General features: G+C 31.9%; 1 pseudogene; it reads left to right on the plus strand.

Annotated features, from left to right (window-relative positions):
* Window positions 1–13,942: 13,942 nt before the first annotated feature.
* On the plus strand, window positions 13,943–21,351 carry LOC129894422 (uncharacterized; annotated as a pseudogene).
* The last annotated feature ends 961 nt before the right edge of the window (window positions 21,352–22,312 follow it).

Consider the following 22,312-nt stretch of genomic DNA (forward strand, 5'->3'; position numbering starts at 1 on the left):
GAGTACAACCAAGTTGCTTCTTTAATTAGGAGTAATTGTTTTACTTCCCATAAAATTTGTTTTGTTATAGTCTATAAGCAATTCTTCTGTTGAAATGTTTTCAAAATTGTCTTTTTTTAAAAAATTTTATGAATATGCTTATAAGAAATTTTCCTGATAAAAATTCTGCACATTCCCTAGGAATACAATACAGGTTAAAATTGGATGAGTTATCATGGAATTATTGACGGTATGGGTTGTTTGGTTTGAAAATAAGTTATATGAATTGTAATGCAACCATTGATAATGCATAAATTGTAAATGCAAATATTTGGTTTGAGAAACAAATTAAAATTAGAACCTGGGTTTATTTGTATATTTAATAAAATTGAAAAGAATAGGGAGTAGTTTGGCCTTTTAATTTAGTGCTCAATTTATGTATTAATTGATGCATGCATTGTTATTTAATGCTCAAGATAAACCTTGTTACACCAATTTGTGCAGCAAAATTAACAAGAATGTTTATTGCTCAAAATTGGGGAAGGTATTTGATTTTTAAAAACTAAAAATTGAGAGAAAAAGGGAATAGTATCTGACAATTGGTTCAAGGACTAGCATTCCCCCCCCCCCCCCCCCAAAAAAAAAAAAGGAAAAAAAGTATAATGTTAAATCCACTTATTTAGAAATGTTTAAAAGGTAAATGAAATTTGTTAAGGAAAACACGTAATTTTCTTAAAGAAATTGACTACAGCTCATGTGGACTTGAGTTAAAATTTGGAAATTAATTTTATGTTCGGTTAAAGGAAGGAATTCGTTGCCGTATTATACATATGGATTTCTTTTTGGGGGGAGTTTTAAAAACATATATGGAAAAGTTATGACCAGCTCCTACTTGGAATTAAAAGTTTTAAAAACATATATGGATAATTTTATATACGTTTATTATAACTAAGGTGATATACACGTACATGTAACTATGTAAAAGTATAGTTATGTTGCATCGGTCAAATAAATAAATAATTAATATAAGGTGTTGTTTAAATTGAATTTTAAATTCCAAAATATTAAGGCTTTCAAATAGTATATTTTGTTTATTTAAAATAAACAAAACAATCACTTAATATTAAAGTCCTTGATAGTTCAACTTAAGGAAATAATTTATAGAAGGCAAAATTTTGATTAATATTAAAGTTCTACATATTGTGATTTCCTACACAGTACAAATAATAAATTAGGAAAGAGATTTAAGCAAAAAACTTGCTTGCTGATTTAAAAGGTCTAAATATCAGGAAAATTAAATTGAAACTTTATGTGTGTGAAATATTCTTTTAAAAGGTAACCTTAATTACATATACGAACCTACAATAAAAGGTTTTAATTTGCTTTGGTATTCGGTTGGAGTGGCTTATTGGAAGTGGAGTGCAAGAAGGAAAAGTAGAACGGGGAATCGGAATTAAGTTGTATATATACGGCGTCGCTCGTTATGAAGTAATTTGTGAGAAAATTTTTGCTCATAATTATGGCGGAAATAATTGACAGAATATCAGAATTGCCTGTACACATAATTTATGACATCTTATGTACGGTTCGTAAATATCATAATTTAAGAGAAGAAGCTCGAACGTGCAACTTGTCAAAGACATGGAGTTCAATTTGGAGATCGCAAACCTAATGTGATAATTAGTCAATCGAGCCACAAAAGTTTCATAAATCGTTTGGAGTATTTTGTTAAATTCGTTGATGATTCTTTGCGGCCCTATGTCAGGCAGAACTTGAGGATCGAAACACTCTGCCTCCCTGGCCTTGTTCATCCAGGATTGAATTCTCATATTGATCGTTGGTTGAACTTGGCAATTAAGTATCATGTCACATGTATAGAAATTTAAGCAATGATGGGTTTGAAGTACTATAGCATACCTGATGTTCTTTATGCAGCTAAGATGCTGACTGAATTATCATTACGCGGGTGCAGCCTTGGCAACAAATTGCAACAATTAATTAGTACATGCCAATTAATCAGGAATCTAAGTATATGTGATTGCAAGGGAATCCACAATTTGTGTTTTTCAAGCCTAGTGAATCTGGAGGAGTTGGATTGTGAAGGACTCGAAAAGGTGGAAATCCATGCTCCAAATCTTCGGGTATTTGCATATAAAGGGTGCCCCTATGTACAAGCACCAAAAGACATGTGAAGTACAATCCCTGCCTTGCACGATTAATATTTTTGATGGTTATAAGTTATAACACACTACAAATTCTCAAATTAGAAGCTGCCACCATGACCAATCAGGAGTTTGAATATAAATTATCTAAGTTTTCAGCCCTTGAAGTATTAGAACTAACAAGATGCTATGAAATGAACAACATAAAAATTGTGAGTCACAAACTCAAGAGATTCACCTTGTGCCATTGGAGGAATCTGAACCAAGTCAACTTGTTGACTCCAAATTTGAAGGAGTTCGATTTTCAAATTAAAGTGGCAAAACGTGTATCCCCTTTTCAACTATGGATCCTTCTAACTTGAAACGAGCAAATATCTTTTTTTTATAAACGTGGATCATATGTGGATCCAGATTTGAACTATGGAAATGTGGACACAAGTTGGTACAACAATCTTCAAGACAAGGTTCAAAAGCTTAACTATTCCAAGGGCCTGGTATTAGTAATTTTTTGCAGACAGGTATTTCTTTTCTGATTCATATATAAATTGCTTTTCATAAATTCATTTTATGATTTTTGAATTGGTTTCATTGAACTTAGTTAATTTGGATTTTGTACAATATATATGTGCAGTATGAGAGTATTCTTATTTAAGAAGACCCAAGCGAAATTATTGTTCCGCCAACTCGAGAAATAGAACTACGCATTAACAATCCTTCGATGCATCTTGAAAAATTCGCCTATGATCTGATCGAGACCCGCCCAAAGATAATATCCATAGTGCCATATACAGAGAGCAAAATGGTCCAAGTATAAATTTTGCATTATATTATTATACATACTGTACGTATGACCATATATTCTTATATAGTATTATTGTTGGGTTTAATTGATAGGTAGAATGAGAAATGGAGTGAAAAAGAAGTGGAGGGAAAAATAAAATAAGCATTTGTCTCTCTAGGTGGTGGAAAGAAAATGTCTCCTACTTAAAAGTAGAAGCACGCCTTCATCTTGCTAAAGGGTCAAGCAAGAGGAGGGTCTCCCCACGTGCCGTTGTCGTTGCTCGGTTCGGATTTGAATTTGGTCAAATGATTTGATTGATAATCTTTTTGGACTAAGTTTCCTTTAATTTTAATTTATTATTATTTAATTAATTAATTAATTAATTAAAAATCGTGACCCGACCCGTTTCTTTCTTTCCTAGATTAATTTAAAATATTTTTCTCCATTTTTCCAACAGAATTTTCTGAAAGGTTGCAATCTTTTTTGAAAAGTTGCAAATGTTTTCCCAAACAGGCTATATATTTTTGTTGATCCTCAGAATTGTTCCTTATGAAAAATTTATGATACTCATCTTCTTCTTTTCTGCACTTCTTAAAATAAAATCGTGTGGTATACTATCTTCGAGTGGTTCGCAGTCACCTTAATTTGTTGTACCCGGTACATTAAGGGGAATAATTTTTTTAAGGACACACTGTGCAGTGGGATCGATTTTTGTTTTTACATATTTTCCAGACACTGTTCTTATTTGTCAATTTCTGTCTTTTATTTCCAAAAACTATTGTTACTGTTTCAACGTTTTTTTTTCCCAATACAGATTACTAACAATTATATCTAAGATTTTCACACATTTGAAAACCACGAGACGATAATAGGATTCAGGAAGAAGCAAAATAGAGGATTACTAAATGATGTCATTAATCACAAAGGTGCAGTTGAAGATCACGGAACATCACCATTTTACTCTTGGCTGAAATCCACGATCCTAATAAAGGGGATTACCAATTTTATGTTTAAATGGGATGAATAACCTCTACTCCCTTCGATTCAATTTTTATTTGTCTTATATAATGTCATTTCATTCACGTACTATTATCCATTTCGAAACTTGTCAAATTGTTAGTCATTTTGAAAAAAGGAAGAATCACTGGCAGTGATTTGTTGGGGCTCTATTTGGTCTACTACTTTAATTCATGATTTTCAACTTATGCATGCAAATATAAAATTTAATTTGTCTTGTTGATTCACAATTGTGAAGTGTAGTATATTAAAAATACGTTATATGGTATGGTTTACCGAGTACAATTTGGAGCGGATGTGCAAAAAACCATTATACCTACTGTTTTTTATGACATTTATTTGAAAAAACTAGTAAAATAATATAATATTGCAAATTAAATATCAATGCATTTTCCACCTAATTCTGTCAAAATTGGAAGTTATTATTTTTAGTCACCTGATTCACTAAAGAATCAGGTACTTCAATCGCCTAATAAACAGTAAACTGCAGAACATAATTACCACAAGGAATTTTATTGTGAAAAATTCTCTGTTCAAAGAGTAAAAAATTACAATCTATTTCTGTAGGAGTTTCATCAAATCTCCACTAAAAAAGTCAAGCAATTTAAGGTTATGATTCTATAACGAAAGGAACTAATTACTTTGTTCTTTACTCCTTCCTAGTTGCAACTGCCCATTCAAGATTCTAACCTAATCTTGAAAGTTTTTACAACTCAAGGAGAAATCCTCTATTACAAAATATCTAGTAAAATAAAAAGTTATTGTATCTAAAACAAAGAATCGAACAAAAAACTAGAGAACTATGACAACAATTTCTCTAGGAACAAGTTCTCTTCGTTGGAATGAACAAAAATTAAAGAAAATAATTAATGACAATTCATTTAAAACAAATTTTGTCTTCTATTTTTCTTATTCTCTTCCTTTCACGTAATTTCAAACCACAAAAACATCAATGAATACAAAAAATTTGTTGTTGTTTTTGTGTTTTTTTTTTACAAAAAAATTGTTTGAATAGGAATGAGTTCAAATATAATATTAAAATGTATTATAGTTCATATACAGTTTAAAATAATTAATATGTAACAATATAGTTAGGTTGCATCGATCAAATAATTAAATAAATATGGTAATATTTAAATTGACAGTCAACTTAAGAAATAATTTATAGATGGCAAAAATTTGATTAATTTGAACCAAAATCTTACTTGTTGATTTAAAAGGTCTAAATATTAGGAAAATTAAATAACTTTGTGTGTGAAAAATTCTTTTAAAGGGTAAACCTTAATTACATATATGAACCTACATAAAAAGTTCTAATTTGTTCTGGTATTAGGATGTAATGGGTTATGGACTTATGGCTCTCGTATAACCAACCCTTTAGAAATTGGAGTGCAAGAAGGAAACGTAGAAGCTTTGGCTTTAGAAATTAACTTCATGTCCTGTAATTTCCATATATATCGACTTCTATGGAAAGTTGTGACCAATGAAGTCCAAAGAGGAATCGAAGTTACATAGAATCTTCTGTTTACAATGTGTTGAGGTTTCTTAATATTGGTTTATCCTTCCGAATAAGCAAATTTCATGTTTAAATAGAATGTTTATTCCAAAAAACAATGAACGAGGAAGCTATTCCCTATATTAAACATCTTAACATAAAGTTGCCTTCCTGTTGGAGATATTGCACCATAAAGGTTGCTTTGTTCTTGCTCCGCTCGCTCTTACCCATTTTTTTTTACACTGTAGTGAAAGATTTTTATTTCCCTACAGTAGAGACTAGAGACTCGTTCACTTTCTTGGTTAGTTAATTAGTCTAACCACAAGAAAGATTTCCTCATGCTTATCTACCCACGGCAAACAATAATTACTAACAAACTTGGAATACGGATGAAATCAAAAAGGTCACGATTAAAGCCAACAAGATAATAACTTCGGCTAGATCAAAATTTAAAATAACATAACCAAATAATTGTTTTCCCAATAATAACTGACACCTTTAACATTTAGCTTTTAGACATTTGATGTTTATATAAACCTTAGTATTATAGTGTGGTCCTATATATTTGCTCACATAAAATATGTTCATAGGGAACTTACGCTCCTATTTCTAGAAACGATGGAAAAGATATAGAGTACTCTTTCTATTTATTAAATAGAGAAATGAAACAACACAATAATGGGTGGTGAAAACTAGATGTTGCATTTAGGATTATTTGAAAGAATTTTTGAGTTTATTCCGTACAAGTCGTTATAACGGTTATAAAGCCGTAGTAAATGCAGAGGACTCTCCAAAATTGTCCATCATTGTCCAAGAACGTTTTGGAAAAGATAAAGGATAACCTTCGGCAAATTTCAAACAATTTCCATCAACATCATTCGTAAAGGTAAGCAAATTGCTCTAACTTGGTATTCAATTCTTATGCCTTAGAATCAGTTAGTGACCCTATGGGATGGTTTGGGTTTATCCTAAAGTAGGGAACAATTCGGGCTAATAAAGATTTTGGGGTGTAATATCTTGGATGGTTTACAAAAGTGTTTGTTCTTGATTTTATTGTCATAATTCACTAGTATAATCATGAAATTTAGTTCTAAATGAATTTTTGGTAAGAAAGTTCTAGAACAACAACAACATACCCAGTGAAATTCCACAAGTGGGGTAAGAAAACTCTAGAATGGATGAAAAACCATGAAATTGGAGTGAGATTTGGGAAAAATGGTGTTTCTTTTACTCGGTACGAAACTGTTAATGTAATGTTATTTGTTTTCTTCTTTCATTTCCGTGTGTAGTAAGAGTATTAATTTATTATAAGTAAGAGTGTCATTTTTTTCAATCAAATAAATGGGAGTTTTAGAAATCGGTATTAATGTTGAATTCCAGTCTTATAGTCAATTTTTTTAGAGATCAAAAATATTTATTTTTTTCTTTTAATAAGTGCTTATTTTAAAATAGTAAAACGTTTAGCCAAATTTTAAGGAAAAAATAAGCGTGAGGATAACAAATTAAAAGTTAGTTTCTCAGGAGCTAAAAAAATCCAAAGTGACAATGTTATAAGTTGTATTTGAAGGAGATAAAGACCGTGAGCTTCTTCTGGCGCAAGTTTGTTTGATTTATCTTTGTTTGTAAGTGTAAAAATAATTTATTCTATGAGAGGCACAAGTATTGTCAGTTGTGTGAGGGGCTCAATGGCTGCCATTTGTAAATTGTGGGACCCATGGGTACTCATTTCATCTTCTTACTTTTTTTTGATTCATTTAAAAAAAATTCTTTTACTTTTTCTTTCTCCTCACAACATTCTCTTCTTTTTTTTCTTTTCTTTCTGCTTGTTAACTTTTAGCGTAACTTTAAATCATAAAAAAAATTGGGACTCACTCACAACATGCAGCATTTCTATTTTATATTTATATCATTTATTTGAGGAAAACTTAAAGTAATATGTCGAAAAAAATTGAATTTAATTTTATGGATGAGTTTGAAGAAATTGAAAATAGTGAAACAAAAAAAAATTTAAAATCTTGTGTTTTAATTCCATAAATTGAAGTGATATTATCGAATATGTCATTGTTATTGTTGTTTTATTCTTTTTATCTTATAAAGTGATATATAGGAAATATGAAAACTAATTTTTTTGTTGAGTTATTCATTTTTGTGTTCGCTTAAAGAAGATCACACATTGATTATAATAATTTTTTCACTCTACCATTTACTATTAAATTGCCGGCAAACAATTCACCACTTTGATTAACATGAATTATATATATACATATTTAAAAATTACAATTACACATATTTATGTATAATTTATATAACTTTCTGAAAAAAATTTATGGTAGATATTAATCTTTTGCACTCTTGGTTCGTGTTCAGGGATTTATCTTTTAGAGTGATCAAATTTTTAAATTTATTTTTAGTTTGATTTATATTTTTATTTTGATAATACCAAAAATGCATTTCATGTTCAAAATAACTTGTATTTTTTAATTAATTATTTAACCAAAAGAGAAAAAGTTAAAAAGGAGGAGAGAGAAAGGGAGTTTGGTTCCTTTTTCTGACAATGGGACCCACTAATCTACTTGGCAAATAATGAGAGGAACCTCGTACGTGTTTTGTCTTCCACATCATACTTAATTTTCATATATTACTTCATTGACCTTTTTAACATTTATATACTATGAGCCCGTTTGGATGAGTTTAAAAAAATAACTTTTATGTATGAAGTGCTTTTAGAATTTTGAAGTGCTAAAAATTATTTTTATAAATAAGCAATTAAGTGTTTGGATAAAAGTGCTTAAATGAGGAAAATAATGTGAATTTTAGGGTTAAAAGAATAAAATGATAGTTTGAGAATTTAGTTAAAATATAAATGATATAAAAGTAATTTCTATGGTAAAAAAAAATGATTTAAGCACTTAGAAAAAAAAGTTAGGAATTCTAACTTTTCATTTTTGACTGACTTTAAAAATTTTATAGCTTAAAATTAGGCAAACACATCTAAAAGCTAAAAAGGGCCCATCCAACAGCCTCGAAAATGCGGTAGACCAACTGGTGGAGATTATCAAGATGTGTGTCTTTGTACTTCATTTGGACATCCTAGTAATCTCGGACAACTCTTATATGGATCTCGTTTTACTAATGAGAAATCTTGTCACAGGTCCTTGGTACTCCTACTCGGGAAGAAATTCGATGTATGAACCCAAACTGCACGAATTTCAGATTCGTGACTAATTATTATTTTTTTGATTTCCAACAAGCATATAACGTTAAAAAGTTAAATGATGTGATAGCATCAGTTACAAGCCATTTAGAAAAAATATAAAATTGAACAACTTTATGTACTAACGAAATAGAAATTCATTTCACTTTCTAATATTTTAATTTATTTTGTTTAATTATTATTTGTCATTTACTTTTTGTTAATTTCATTATATCATGAATTCATTTAAGAAAAAGTTCCAAATTAAAAGGTAATGCGTTTATATGTCTGAGATGGTCTACTACAAACATGACGTTGTCAACAACATCCTAAAAGTAAAACAAACTAATGGTGGTGATTTTTTCCCTTCATATTATAAATTTCATTTAGCTTTTCTTATTTGTAACAAATTTATTTCTCATATTCAATGCAAAGGATGCAAAGAGACGGGGGCAGTTACACTAATTTCCAATTATGGGAGGACTTTTGTTTAAATTTTCAAACACACTTGATTAAAATATTTTCATTATTAAACTGCAAATTTTTTGTTGTGGATCTTCACATCAAGAAAACGGTCAATTGTAAGGCGTCGTATGTAATTATAATTTCTGTTTGTGTGTATAGTAAAACGTGTTTGTTTTCTCAGGCTGATTATTTCAGCCATACAAGGCCAGACGTTGCACTGGACTTGCTGCATCGAGCAGCAAACGCAACCCACAAGGGGCGTCTTATGTCAATGCCCTAATTGGTGTCTACCTGGGGTTGAAGACAAGCAACGGGGGTGATGTTCATTTGCAACATGAGACAAAGCGAGCCCTTTGCAAATATAAGAGAATGACGACAAAGTTTGAAAGAAATTTTGAAAGATAGTTGGTGGAACAATCCCTTATTTAGGAGGGCAAGTACTTATTTGTTGCACCATTGTACATAAGAATTCCCTTAGGACGGGTGGCTGGCCTATTCATGATAGTGACGATGAAGATGTCAACTGTCACGGCTGCAATTGTGATCGGGAAATTAAATATCCTCTTAGTCGCATCTAATTTATTTTGCCATTGTTGTATAGCATTTTTTGTCGCGTGATCAACTGAAATACATTTCAAATTCAAGATTTAATTTTATTGGGCTTCTTCTAATTATAAATTGACAATTTTTTTTGTATTTTATATATTTTTCTTCTAATATATGGTAATCTGATTACAATGTTTGTTAGATAACAAGAGTTAATGATTTATGATTGTTTTGTAGACTCGATTTTCTTTTAATTTCCTTTCTTTTCTAATTATTTTATTCAAAATCCCATGCTTTGGGTATCAGTTTGTCCCATCATTACGATAAATTTATTAGATTATCTATGAATTCAGTAAAAGAGTTAAGGAAAACAAAGTTTGAGAAAAACATAGTCATAACCTATATTATATGGAGAAGTGTAGTTGTTTAAACTAGAATAATTTTATTTATTTATTTTTAATTTTTGTAGGATTTCCGCTTTTTACTTTATTGATGACCCTAATTTCTTACCAGATATTGAAATGACCTTTAAAAATTTCTTTCCACCTTTTCAATGCAATGCAATTAATGTAAAATGATGTGCATATATATCTACTATTTTTCCAAGCGTACCCTTGATGGTAATTATGAAAGGGCTTTTATTTAAATTTTCATTGTTGAACTGCAAATCTTTCATTTTTGTTCTTCACATTAAAAAAGCAGTCAGTTGTAAGGGGTCGGGTTGGGCCCTCTAGTAACAATTAAGTGTTCGAGTTGTTTTTTCTAAAAAATTAGGAGAATCTCCGTTGAACCAACTCTCATATAGATACACCTCCTCCCTATGGAAATTTTGGTTAATAACTAACTATATAGCATACTATAAGATAACTCTATTTTAAAGAACAATGCAATCTAGGAATTTCTGCTTTGAAAGAGAAATGTGTAAATCAGGATCAACTAAATTTTTGAATAACGAATTTAATTAATTCTATCTAGGAATGCAAAGACTCCACATACACTTATAATAATATAAATTTTAAAAAAGTCAATTGTTATGTACAAAGACAATAGAAAAATGAATAAAACCAAAAAGATTTGAACTATTAATGAAATATAAAGAAAATAAAATTAAAAAAATTCAACAAAAAATGAAAGCAAAAGAATGATCACTTACGAAGGGAATGTTGTTGATCCATTGGTGTCATGATCCATGGTTCAAAGTGGATTTTGATCATAATCACCAAAATACAAATAAGTCAAGAATCACGTAATAAATATAAGATTCAAATTAAATAGTAAATTATTCTTGAGTTGAGCCCGAAATCAGGTCGGGCTCGTTAAAATGAATACCTTGAGGGAAAAACCAAAATGAATATCTTTGTTATGTATTAATGATCATTTCAATCAAGTAAAATATATTAATGACTAACATAAAACATTACCCATACATTAAAGGCCATTTTAATCATTTTCACCATAAATGTAATTGTTAACCAGGTTCACGTTCATGATGACCTCTTTCAAATCCTACATAAAAAATAATATCACTCACTGTTAAAATTAATATAGTAAAAAATGAAGTACTAAATTATAATGAAATTGAAGGAGACATTTACAGCAGTAAGGCTCCAGCCGCCATTGAATTCGTATCCTTCCGGGACTAGCCTGTTAGTACATTCAAAGAGCCTTCCATAACCGAAAATTAGTATTACAGCCCCAGTTTCATTACATCCTTTGCACTGAAAATGTGACAAAACAAATTTAATAGAAATATGAGAAACTAAACGGGATTTATACAATGAAAAAACTATCACCACCAGTTTGTTTTACTTTTAGGATGTTCTTGATAACGTCATATCCGTAGTCGACCATCTCATACATATAAACAAATGACTGTCTTTTTGATAGTTCTTGACGGCGTTCACATTGAATCTAGAACAAAAGAAAAATAGGAGAGTAGAAGGTGATCGATATGTTTTGCTTTATAACTACTAATTATTACAAAAAAAAAAGAATAATTAATGTAAGTACAAAGCTTATATATACTAATTAATTTAATTACCTTAAAGAAATAGGGCATATCCTCGTTATCGACTCCTTCATTTGGAAAGTTTACTCTTCACTAAGAGTATTGATCCTACGGGATATATGTTTTAGGGTTTAGGCCAAAAATAAAGTGTACTGTGCCAAGATGTTGGATGCTACTTAATAATAATGTATGCTTAGACTAATTTTATTTTGGTGTTGAATAATAGTAATCTCCCAGATTTTCTTGTATTAATGGTTTGATCATTAATATATTATTATTACGTACTTCTTTCATATATACTGCCCTTAATTAATCCTTATAATTAATGCATCACCTTTCTAGTTTTATAAATTAGTATAAATATATGTTTGTTTGTTGTTGGAAAAAGAATATTATAGGCTTGGGGTATGCTCGGTGATGATGTGAAGGCTTGGGGAAACTTGTATATGTCAGTTTAGTAAATGAATCAAATTATGGTGATATGAAGAGTATTATATGGAGGAAGGAGAGACTCCAATCAATGTCTTGTTTCACAGTTAAGGTCAATATGACATCATGAAGACAATTCCAGCAGAGTGAATGTTAAATGTTTATGAGAGTTGGGATTAATGTGAAAACTTAAATACTCGCCACACCATAACAGAGATAGTTAAGGTCACTAGCACAGGTACATAAACAATTCGTGATGCTCTCAACTTAATTTATAATTTTTTTTACAAGTAATCTTGTAATTATCATATTTAGAGAGTAAAAAAGTGTGTGTTAATTTTTCTTAGAGAAAAACTGATAATTAATATAACTAATTATCATCTTCCAATTTTTTTAAAAAAGAAATCTCTAGTTCATTCTCCATATTTTCTTCCCACAAATCTTATGTTCCTCCCTATCTCTCTCGTTTTGTTATTATCAATTATAGTTGTCAGAGTTTAAATTTCATGTCATCGTTGCATATCTTATATATAAGTTGAACCTCCTACAATCTCGTTATTTTTGTCGTTGTATAATTTTATTTTGCAAACGAATGTAATATAGTACGAATTCCATTATGTTAATAATTAGTTCAATCATGTTTTCTTTATTTGCATCTCATTAGTATAACAATGTTTAGAAAATGGTAGTGCCTTGTACGATCAATTTAGTATATAAATATATGATTGCTATTAAATGTTACTACAAAATTTTAAATAAACATAATTATATAGAGATTCATTAGTTTAATGAATCAATAATAATAATAATTAACAACAACGATAACAATAACAACAATAATATACCCAATTAATTTTATAAGTGAGGCCAGAAAAAATAATAGCTACGCAAATTATACTCATACGGAATAGAGATATTTTCAATAGAACTTCAATTTATTTTGTCTACTCAATTTAAAATTATGAATCTTTTTGTTAATAATATAAACTTACGAAATAAATAAACACTAATTTCAAATTAAAATTTCACATTGTATGACCTAATGCGTTCAAGCATAAATTTAATAATTTTTCCCCAAAAGTAATAACTTAAAAAATAAAGATGGCCAATAAATAACTAATTTTTATCACATATTGAATTAAATTATAGTATATTGATTTGTAACTTCATTTACACTGTTAAAACTAAGTAGGTGTTTGATCACAACAGAATTTGAAATTTCAATTTTAAGTTTTGATTTGAAATTTATGAAATTTGCTCAAAGTTTAACTTCAATTTCAAATTCTCTCTGAAGTAGAATTTTGAATTCCAATTTGTATTTTTTTTTCAAAGTAAAACTTGACCCATCATTTAAATATTGCAAAATAAAATTTATGTGCGACGTGAAGAGATTTTCATACATACTATATGAAAGAATTATATCAAATAAATAATTGCAATTATAAATTTTAAAATACATATAATTTTTAAAATATTTACTAGTTAATAATAATAATAACTAGTTATTTTTTTAATACAATTCTTTCAAATGATGCATACAATCTTTTCACGATTATCATAAGTATTTTCTTGCAAAAATTAAAGTGATAGATCTTATTTTACAATATATAAATTTGAACTTATGAATCAAATTTATATTTCAAACTTTTAATTATGATTCGAGATTTCAAATAATGGAATTTGAGATTTGAAATTAATTTGAATTATAATTTTTGTATAGCATGTACAAAGAAAACTTACCAAAGATTTGGAATGCCATTTTCAAGTAACTTCCAAATTTCCACAAAGAGACGCAATATTCCAACATGCAAAAGAGAGAAAAAGTAGGGCAAAAAGCATTAAGCAAGAGGCGCATGCCTGAGCCTGAGCAGAGACGAGATATTCACACTATACCATTCTGCAGGTATTTAGGGTCTTTTCAGTGCTTCGTTTGTTGTTGTATCCATTGAACAATAGCAGTTGTTATGGATATTGAATGTGTAAGGTTCAATGTTAAAAACTGATTGTTTTGCTGGTGTTCGTTTCAAAAAATTTCAATCATATGGCTTTAGCAGCTACTCCTCACCAGACTTACATTCCTCTGCCATCCTCCAATTCAGGTGGTCCTTTTATCCCCCAATATTTAGTTTTACTTCGATGATTGTGTTGTTGAAAATTATTGAAGTTTTGGGAATGATTAGGGATTTTGTTTGATTTATTGGTGTAGTGGGTAGACATCAGTTCGTTTCCCTTTATGCATGTACTGTAACGTTTTAGCTACCTTGGGTTTGAGATTCTGGATTTTACCCTTTGATTTAACTCAGGGTATACTCTGTTTCAGTAGCTGGTGGTGGTGGGGGTTTGGTGGAGGGTGGTATTTCTTATTTCTTATGATTCTCGACTTTATTTTTTGTTCTTCCTAAAACACTATCAGTTCTCTTTAAGTTTCTATGACTCTTAGGTTTTAGAACAGTTTAGAGGCTAGGGTTCTAGTTTTTGATGCTATATGCTTCCATGATTTATCTTTTGCATACTACAATCAGTAATTGCTATTTTGCCACAAGTCAACTGGCATGTGTTTCTTCCTGATAATCTATTATTATTTTGTATCGTTTGCGGCTTGTTTTCTTATGACTGGTTGTTTTTAGGATGGTGAGGTTAGTTGCAGGTCAATATTGTTATCACTTATCATGCATTTGAGCAGGGGGTAGGCATGCCGATCATGAAGTAGTTCTAAAACCAGTCCCCATTTATATCATCAGCCATGAATCACAACTTCCAGCTACATTTCTCTACCCTTCCCCAAAAAATGAGTTGGTTGTTGGACTTGACTGCGAGGGTGTTGACCTCTGTAGATATGGAACTCTCTGTATTGTACAGGTTTTTTTTCAGTTCTCACATGTTCTGAGTAGATACCAACTTTGTACCTCACTTGATTTCCAATGTTATGGTGTTATTCAATGGATGTTTGTAAGTATATTATGAGTAACTTTACTTAATATATGTTTTCTTGCAAAGCTTGCAAAGCAAAAACTCATTGGTACACTTCCTGAAGAGTAAGTTTGTTAAAGTTGCAGATATCCAGAGAATTGTCTCCTAAACTTCTGTTGCTTGACAATGAGAAAATGTAAAAACGTAGTTATAATCATCTTTTAGACTTTGTGCATCCAAATAAAATACCTGCTCTGTTCCAAATTAATGGATTCAGTGTCCAAGTTTGAGATGTCAAGGCTTGTACTCAAGCACCCTGCCAGCACAAATTTGACCAAATTGGCCATTGATAAAAGCTCGTCTTTTTTGCGTCCCAAGTCCAATCTAATGTGAAAATTGTGAGATGTGTAAATTGACTTTCTTCGCTGGTTAGGTGATCCTATGCTTAGTTTCACAAGTTTATAGGTATTATTGGCAGAAATTTGTGCGGGGCTTGACCATATTAATCACCTTATGATTGACCTTTCCTCATTTAAATTAACAGCTTGCATTTCCGGATGCTATTTACTTGGTTGATGCAATTCGTGGTGGGAAAAAACTGATTAACGCTTGCTAGCCTGCCCTTGAGGCTGTTTATGTTACCAAAGTTATTCACGACTGCAAACGGGATAGTGAGGTCTTATAGAACTTCTTTTAGCCTCCTTTTCCTTTGGTATCATTTTTGTCACATTTTTCCTCTTTCTTTATCAGGCATTATACTATCAGTTTGGTATCAAGATGCACAATGTTATGGATACCCAGGTTAGCTTATGGTACTTTCTTTCGAGCTACTTACGTACTAGTTTCTCCTGTTATCCCATGAAATACCTTTTAACAAAAGTAACAAGTGATTCACACATTACTCTCTTGCTGCTTGACCTGGCCCTTTGAATACCCATTGCATGTTTTCCTTTCTACCACCTCATATGTATGATATCTTTCTTATTATTGTTCACCTGGATTGTGCAGATTTCCCAGCCGTGATAATTTTGATTTCTATACTGGCTGCTAGTAAATATTCTTGCTATATTTTGTTAAATTTACTGCACCACTTTTTGTGACTTCTAACTGATTTGGTGATTGTATCTAAGTTTATGCTCAAATGATGAAATCTTGATTTTCTTTTTGGGACCTTTATACGGTGATTTGGGGTTAGACACTTTTCTTTTTAGTTGCTGCATCCTATGATGATAACTTCTTCCACCATGCAGTAAAAATCTTCTTGGATTGTTGAATGAATCATTTTCCACTGATTATTTATTCCAGATACGGTTTATTGATTGCAAATCGCTCCTGAATATTAACTTACTTCCAATAGCGAAACAAAGTTGCTTTTATATTACAGTGACTGCTTATCTTTCTATGTTGTACAGATTGCTTATTATCTGATAGAGGAACAGTTGGGGAAGAAGAGCGCACCAGATGGCCATATATCTTTTGTGCGCCTTCTTGCAGATTTCCCTGTTCAGCTTCTATTTATCTTTTCCATGTGGTGACTGCACCAAGCATATGAATGTTGAGTTGTTAAATGCAAGAACTACTACTGGATGACCAGCTAAGTTTGGTTTATTTTTGGTTCCTGGAAACGTTTTGATTTGGTTAAAAAATGATTCTTGTATTTTTTAAAAGAACAGCTGATAATGCCAAAGAATAAGGGAAAGTATCATCTAGAATTTGGTAGAGATTATGCTTGCTCTTTTCTTTTTTTTAATCCTGAAAGACAATAGGAAAAGAATTGCAAAGTTTCCATTTTAAAGTGCATTTCATTCTTTGAGGAATGTCTTTTCACCATTGTGTTAGCCATGCATTTTGAGAGATGGCATTGAAAATTGATGCTGTTCGTAAGTTTTGACTAAGGAACAAATTAATATGCATATTTCAAGTTGTCATGGTAATGAATACAAATTAATGGGGAAGGGAGGAACAGGAACCTTCTAAAGGAAAATAATCTTTTCTGGTTAGTTCATAACTTCAAATTGTAAATAAAGAAAACATATGAAGCAACAATTCTATGTTGTACAGCAAGGACTCTTCTTACTGGCAATATCACCTCAAATATATTTTGCACTTCCAGTGGAGTTTGTAGCTCGAACCGCCTCTCCTCTCTGACAGCTTTTGCTCATAAAAACCTATGGCATGCAATGAACTTTAATGATGATCATGACTAGAAAAGGCTTGCTATGGCATAACTTTTCATGGTCAGTTGTAAAATAGAAGTTCATGGACAGATTAAGTTGCTAATACACTTTCTTTTTCTTTGTATCTCTTTTATGTGATTGTAGGTATATCATACGTGGAGAAAAAGGAAGTCCATTCCCTTCTGAGGGAGGTTGGATTCTGTTTTACCTATTTCTCTCTTCAGTTGACATGCCTGCCGTGTGGAACATGCATCCTTGGATATCATTCCCAGACCACAGTTAAAATCCTTACAGGAGAAAAGATCATTTTGAGAAAGTTCTTGGACCCTTTTGACACGAGGTTTTCAAAGACTTTGGTAGTAGAAAAATATGATGAAATATGTTGGAAACAATTACCAAGTAGGCACCTGGCAATAAGTAGTCTTCCAGAATTAAAACAGTGCGAAGTAAACCAAAGTCTTACTATGCCTCTTCCCACCCCCAAATAAAAAGAATAAGAAAATGAAAAAAGAAAGCCATCCTCATATCCATGCTGTTGGAAAATACTCACCTAGCACTTAGAGTTGGCAAGGGATGGGTTTGTTGACAAGATTTTCATTGTTTATTGCCACTTAACTATGTCCTCTTCAAAATAGTTTTTTTAATTTCTTATTACGATGGTATCTGGGACGTCTTGCACGCACCTCAACTATTCCACCGGATACCTACTGCCTTCCACCAGCACAACTATTTAGTAACTTTGGCCATCAAGGCTTGGGTGGATGGGAAGAAATCGCATAGTATTTTTTCTTCCTCTAGGATTTAAACCCGAGGGCTCATGACTCTTCAAAATAGTTACTGATCACAAATAAATGGTCTTGGATAACATACTAGCTCAAAAAGCTTCAGGTTTTGCTCAGTTATACTTGACGGCAACCTTTCACTTCTCAAATTCATGTTAGTCTTCGATTAACTATATGGAGCTTCTTCCATGCTTATGTACCTCCCTTTTCCATGCAGTGTCGTGGCTTATGTACCTTCTGGAATCATATTGCTTAGTTCCTTTTCTACAGGATCCTCAGTTTTGGACCTACAGACCATTATCTGAGCTGATGTTCCATGCGGCAGCTGATGATGTTCGATTTCTTCCATATGTATTCCATTCGATGATGGAGAAATTGAGTGAACAATCATTGTGGAGACTTGCAGTTCGCGGTTCACTTTGTTGTCGGTGTTTCTGCATAAGTGACAACAAATATGCTGATTGGCCAGCAATCCCTTCTATTCCAGGTGATCTCGAGCTCTCCACCAAGACCATGAATGCCTATAGTGGTACCAAAAAGTATATATTGTTTTGTATGGATATTCTTTTATATAATTGGAGAAGTTGCTTATCCTTCATAACTATATTAAGGCATTGGAGCCTTTTCCTGACTTTTGCGGGGTTTGATCACCTATAAGTTAGTAGAAATTTAAGCTGCCCGTATGAAAAGTATAACACAAGAAGTGTTAGATGAGATTCATGTAGGTGGAAGGTTGACTGGCATAGCCTATTTTGGAGATATAAATTAAAAATAGTACATGATTTTTGAAAAATACATTTTTGAATTTGAATGTCGGTAGCTTATCAAATTTCTAGACATTCTTAACCTATAAAATGTTAGAGCATTTCTGCTAAAATGTGATTCGTCTTGTCAGAGTTCCTCAATAGTGAAAGAGATACTATGGAAGACGAGATTTTGTCCGTGCTTGATGTGCCACCTGGGAAAAGGATCCTCAATTTTGTCAATCAAAGAATAATGCAAGTAATAGTCTCTCCCTTTGATCATTCTTGTCTGCTGGTTTATAGCTTGTTTGGCTAAGCTTTTGGGAAGCTAAAAGTACTTATTTTTTTCCAAAAAGTGCTGATTTTATAGAATTGAAGTGTCTGCCCAAGTTTTTATGGAAAAAAAAAAGCTTTTCCCTAGCAGCACTTTTCGAACCCTGGCCAAGTACAAACAACTGCTCTAATATTGACAAAAGTGATTCTCAAATTGATTAGCTAAACACGAACATCTACTCTCCAAAAGTACTTTTTCAGAAAACACTTTAAAAATAAGTAGATTTTGAAAGCTTGGCCAAACATGCTGTTAGTGGGTCGTAATATAAAACATGTTGCAGGCCAGAAATCCTAACCAGTGGATCGAAGGGAGCGCCAGAAAAGGTTGGTAAATATAAACATGTATTCCTTCCCTCTGAATTTATGTGGTGGGTCTGATTGGACATGGAGTTAAAGAAAGAAAGAAAACTTTTGAAACATGTGGTAAAAAACAAGCCACACATATTTATATGTAAATGTGAATTTCCAATTCAAATTGCTTCTAGAAATATAATTAGTACTATAATCCAAACCTCAGTAAAGGCAAAAACACTAGGCCTTGGTGGACAAAGTTATCCATACCTGTGCTGATGGGAGGCAGCACTACCATCTGGAGTTAGTTGAGATGTAACTACTCTTGTCGTTATTGTATTTTTGGTTTTAGATGCCACTAAGTTTTAGACAAATAAAATGATATTTAGCGTTGTAGAAATAATTCACAATTGCATAATACAACTCCGTCACGTTGTGCTTCCAACAAGTTAATAAATCAAAAAATAACTCAGAATACTATAATTCATCACTAAAAGAGTAAAACTTTGACTAGAATTATTTGCATCTGTTTATTGCTAAGACCTGACTATTTAATAAACAAGTTCCATAGCTCAGAAGAACAATATTGCTATCATTATCATTTATCAACGGGGTTAGAGTAGAGAACAAGATTTGAAGATGCAAATATAGAGAATTGAAGTCTAAAAGCCTAGCAAAAATGAAGATAGATTTTTCTCTGACAAAAGTTTCCATCTAAACTCACTATTATGGTGCTCTTAGTCGGAGAATATGTGCTCCAATTTGAGATACAATATTCTCGACCTTTTGATTTGTGGGCAGTGAAAAGGACTTTATAAGAGTCGAGGATTAGTTAAGAAATTTGAAGGTCTAGGTTTACTACACCTAATTGCAGAGAATTGGTGGGATGAGCCGCATTGGGTATTGGGCTCGTTCACAGTGTATGTCTGGGTGCTTGAGGCTAAGTCTTGCGAGACAAGAGCCTCACACTTCTGGCCCAAGGTTTTTTGTCCTCACTCCAGATGAGTCCCAATTTATCCTTTCAAAACATTTTATTTGAAAAGGATTCCATAGTTATTGTCTGCACTTTTTAAAATGCCTGCCCGCCTGCCTGAGAATTGCAATTTTAGCAAGTAAATATAGCCTGGGAAACGAAGAAGTTGAGTAATATGATATATTAGAAGTACAAGCTAACTCGAATGATGGCTTCGTTATTCTTATTTTTTTTTTACGGGTTGAGCGATGCTGATTTGATATGTGTAACACCAATCCTCCCTGTTTGATCAGGTTTTCATCATTGGACCCCTGAAGCAGGTAAGGAAAGCAGAAGCCATGCTGAGGGGCCGGATGTTGTGACTTGTGAGATAACCTTTTTGCTGCACCTGGAAGCCAGAGCTTTGCATTCATATTACCTGATCATCACACTAAACAATCTCGAGTGAAACCTATCTCACTTCTTTTTGCTAATATACATACCCTGATCTGCCATATGCCAATTCATCTCTCATTGGACGGGGTTCTACATCAATGCATCTATTGTTGAAGTTAAATTTGTACTTGTTTTACTTTTATTTGGTTTACACGCGAATTTGAATGTATTTTAGTGCCCTAATACTTCTCTTTCTGGAGGATGGTTGAACGTGGAACGAGGTAGACTGTTGTTCTATTAGTCAGTTGTGAACTTGATTGGTGGTGGAGTGGTCTTGGTGGGTCATTATCATGCTCACGGAGTGGCCAGCTTGGGAATTTTGAGAATGATACTGGATAGGAGCGGACTATAAGAATCTAGATGTAATTGTTGTAGTGGGAGCCATTGTGGGGTTGGTTCTAGAAAATGTGAAGAAAGTGACAAATGTATAAAAGCTAGCCCCCCCTCTTCACAGTTCACATGACCACTCGATGACTTTGGGGAGTTGCGGACAAAAGAGGTCGTTGGTGGGCTTAAGGCCATTGAATTTGAAACAGAGGCACTGTACAATGCATGTACAGCAAATGTTTCTACAAATACAAAGAAACCTCTTGAATGCTGAATTTATTTGATGTTGGCTTTTCTTTTCCCTATCTATATTATCCCTGCCGACTTGTGTGGTTCTTCATTTCTAGTAAATGTGAGCACGAACACTAAGAAAAACAGTTCCACAAAGTTGGCAATGATGGGGCCATTTCTCATTTAAGGCATTCCCTCTGACCAAATCCAATTTGGTATAATATGACTCAAATTCACGTGAAACTCTATTACACTTAAAACTCATTTAATGTGAGGCTATATTAGTTGATGTAAACAACAAATAACGATTATACTTCAATCTTAAGCAACTTGATGTTGACTTTCTAATTTTCATGTCCATGTCATTTCGTTTGAACTCGTCAAAGTCCAATATATTATTTGAAGTCACTTCAAAAAAATTCATCTTGATCGCTGGTCTAATTATTGCTACGTTAATTCCATTTTATATGACTTTACTATTGTTAGAGAATTAATTCACTAGATAATTAGTGTTTGACCCAGCTTTTACAAAGTGCTTTTGGAAGACTTTTAAAAACAACTTCCGTTACTCCTCAAAAATACTTACCTTCTTTCAAACGTTTGGCCAAATACCTCAGTTTCTTCAAAACAATCACTTTTGGCTTCTTAAAAGCTCGGCAAAACAAACTATAAATCAAAAGTTTGAATCTCCCAATCTTTTCTTATAAAAAAAAATAGTTGCACAGTTTAACTCCTCCAAAATAAGGATGACAATTCATACCAAAAGTTAAACATATTGATCTGTCTCCTTTGAATGTTCGTAGTGCAATAACAATGAATATGCCAAAATCTCAAATAAGTTGGGGATGATAAACAAAAACGACTAATATTTTGGAACTTTCCTTAATCAATGACTAATCTAGTGTCTTAGATACTTATATTCCCTCTTTAAGTAATCGTTAAACTAAACAAATACTACTTAGATTCCTATGGATTTAGGTTTATAATTTGTGCAAAAGAATCACAAATCTTTCCTAATCAAAATGTGATACGTAA

The sequence above is a fragment of the Solanum dulcamara genome, chromosome 7 (genome assembly GCF_947179165.1).
Source record: "Solanum dulcamara chromosome 7, daSolDulc1.2, whole genome shotgun sequence".
NCBI lineage: Eukaryota > Viridiplantae > Streptophyta > Magnoliopsida > Solanales > Solanaceae > Solanum > Solanum dulcamara.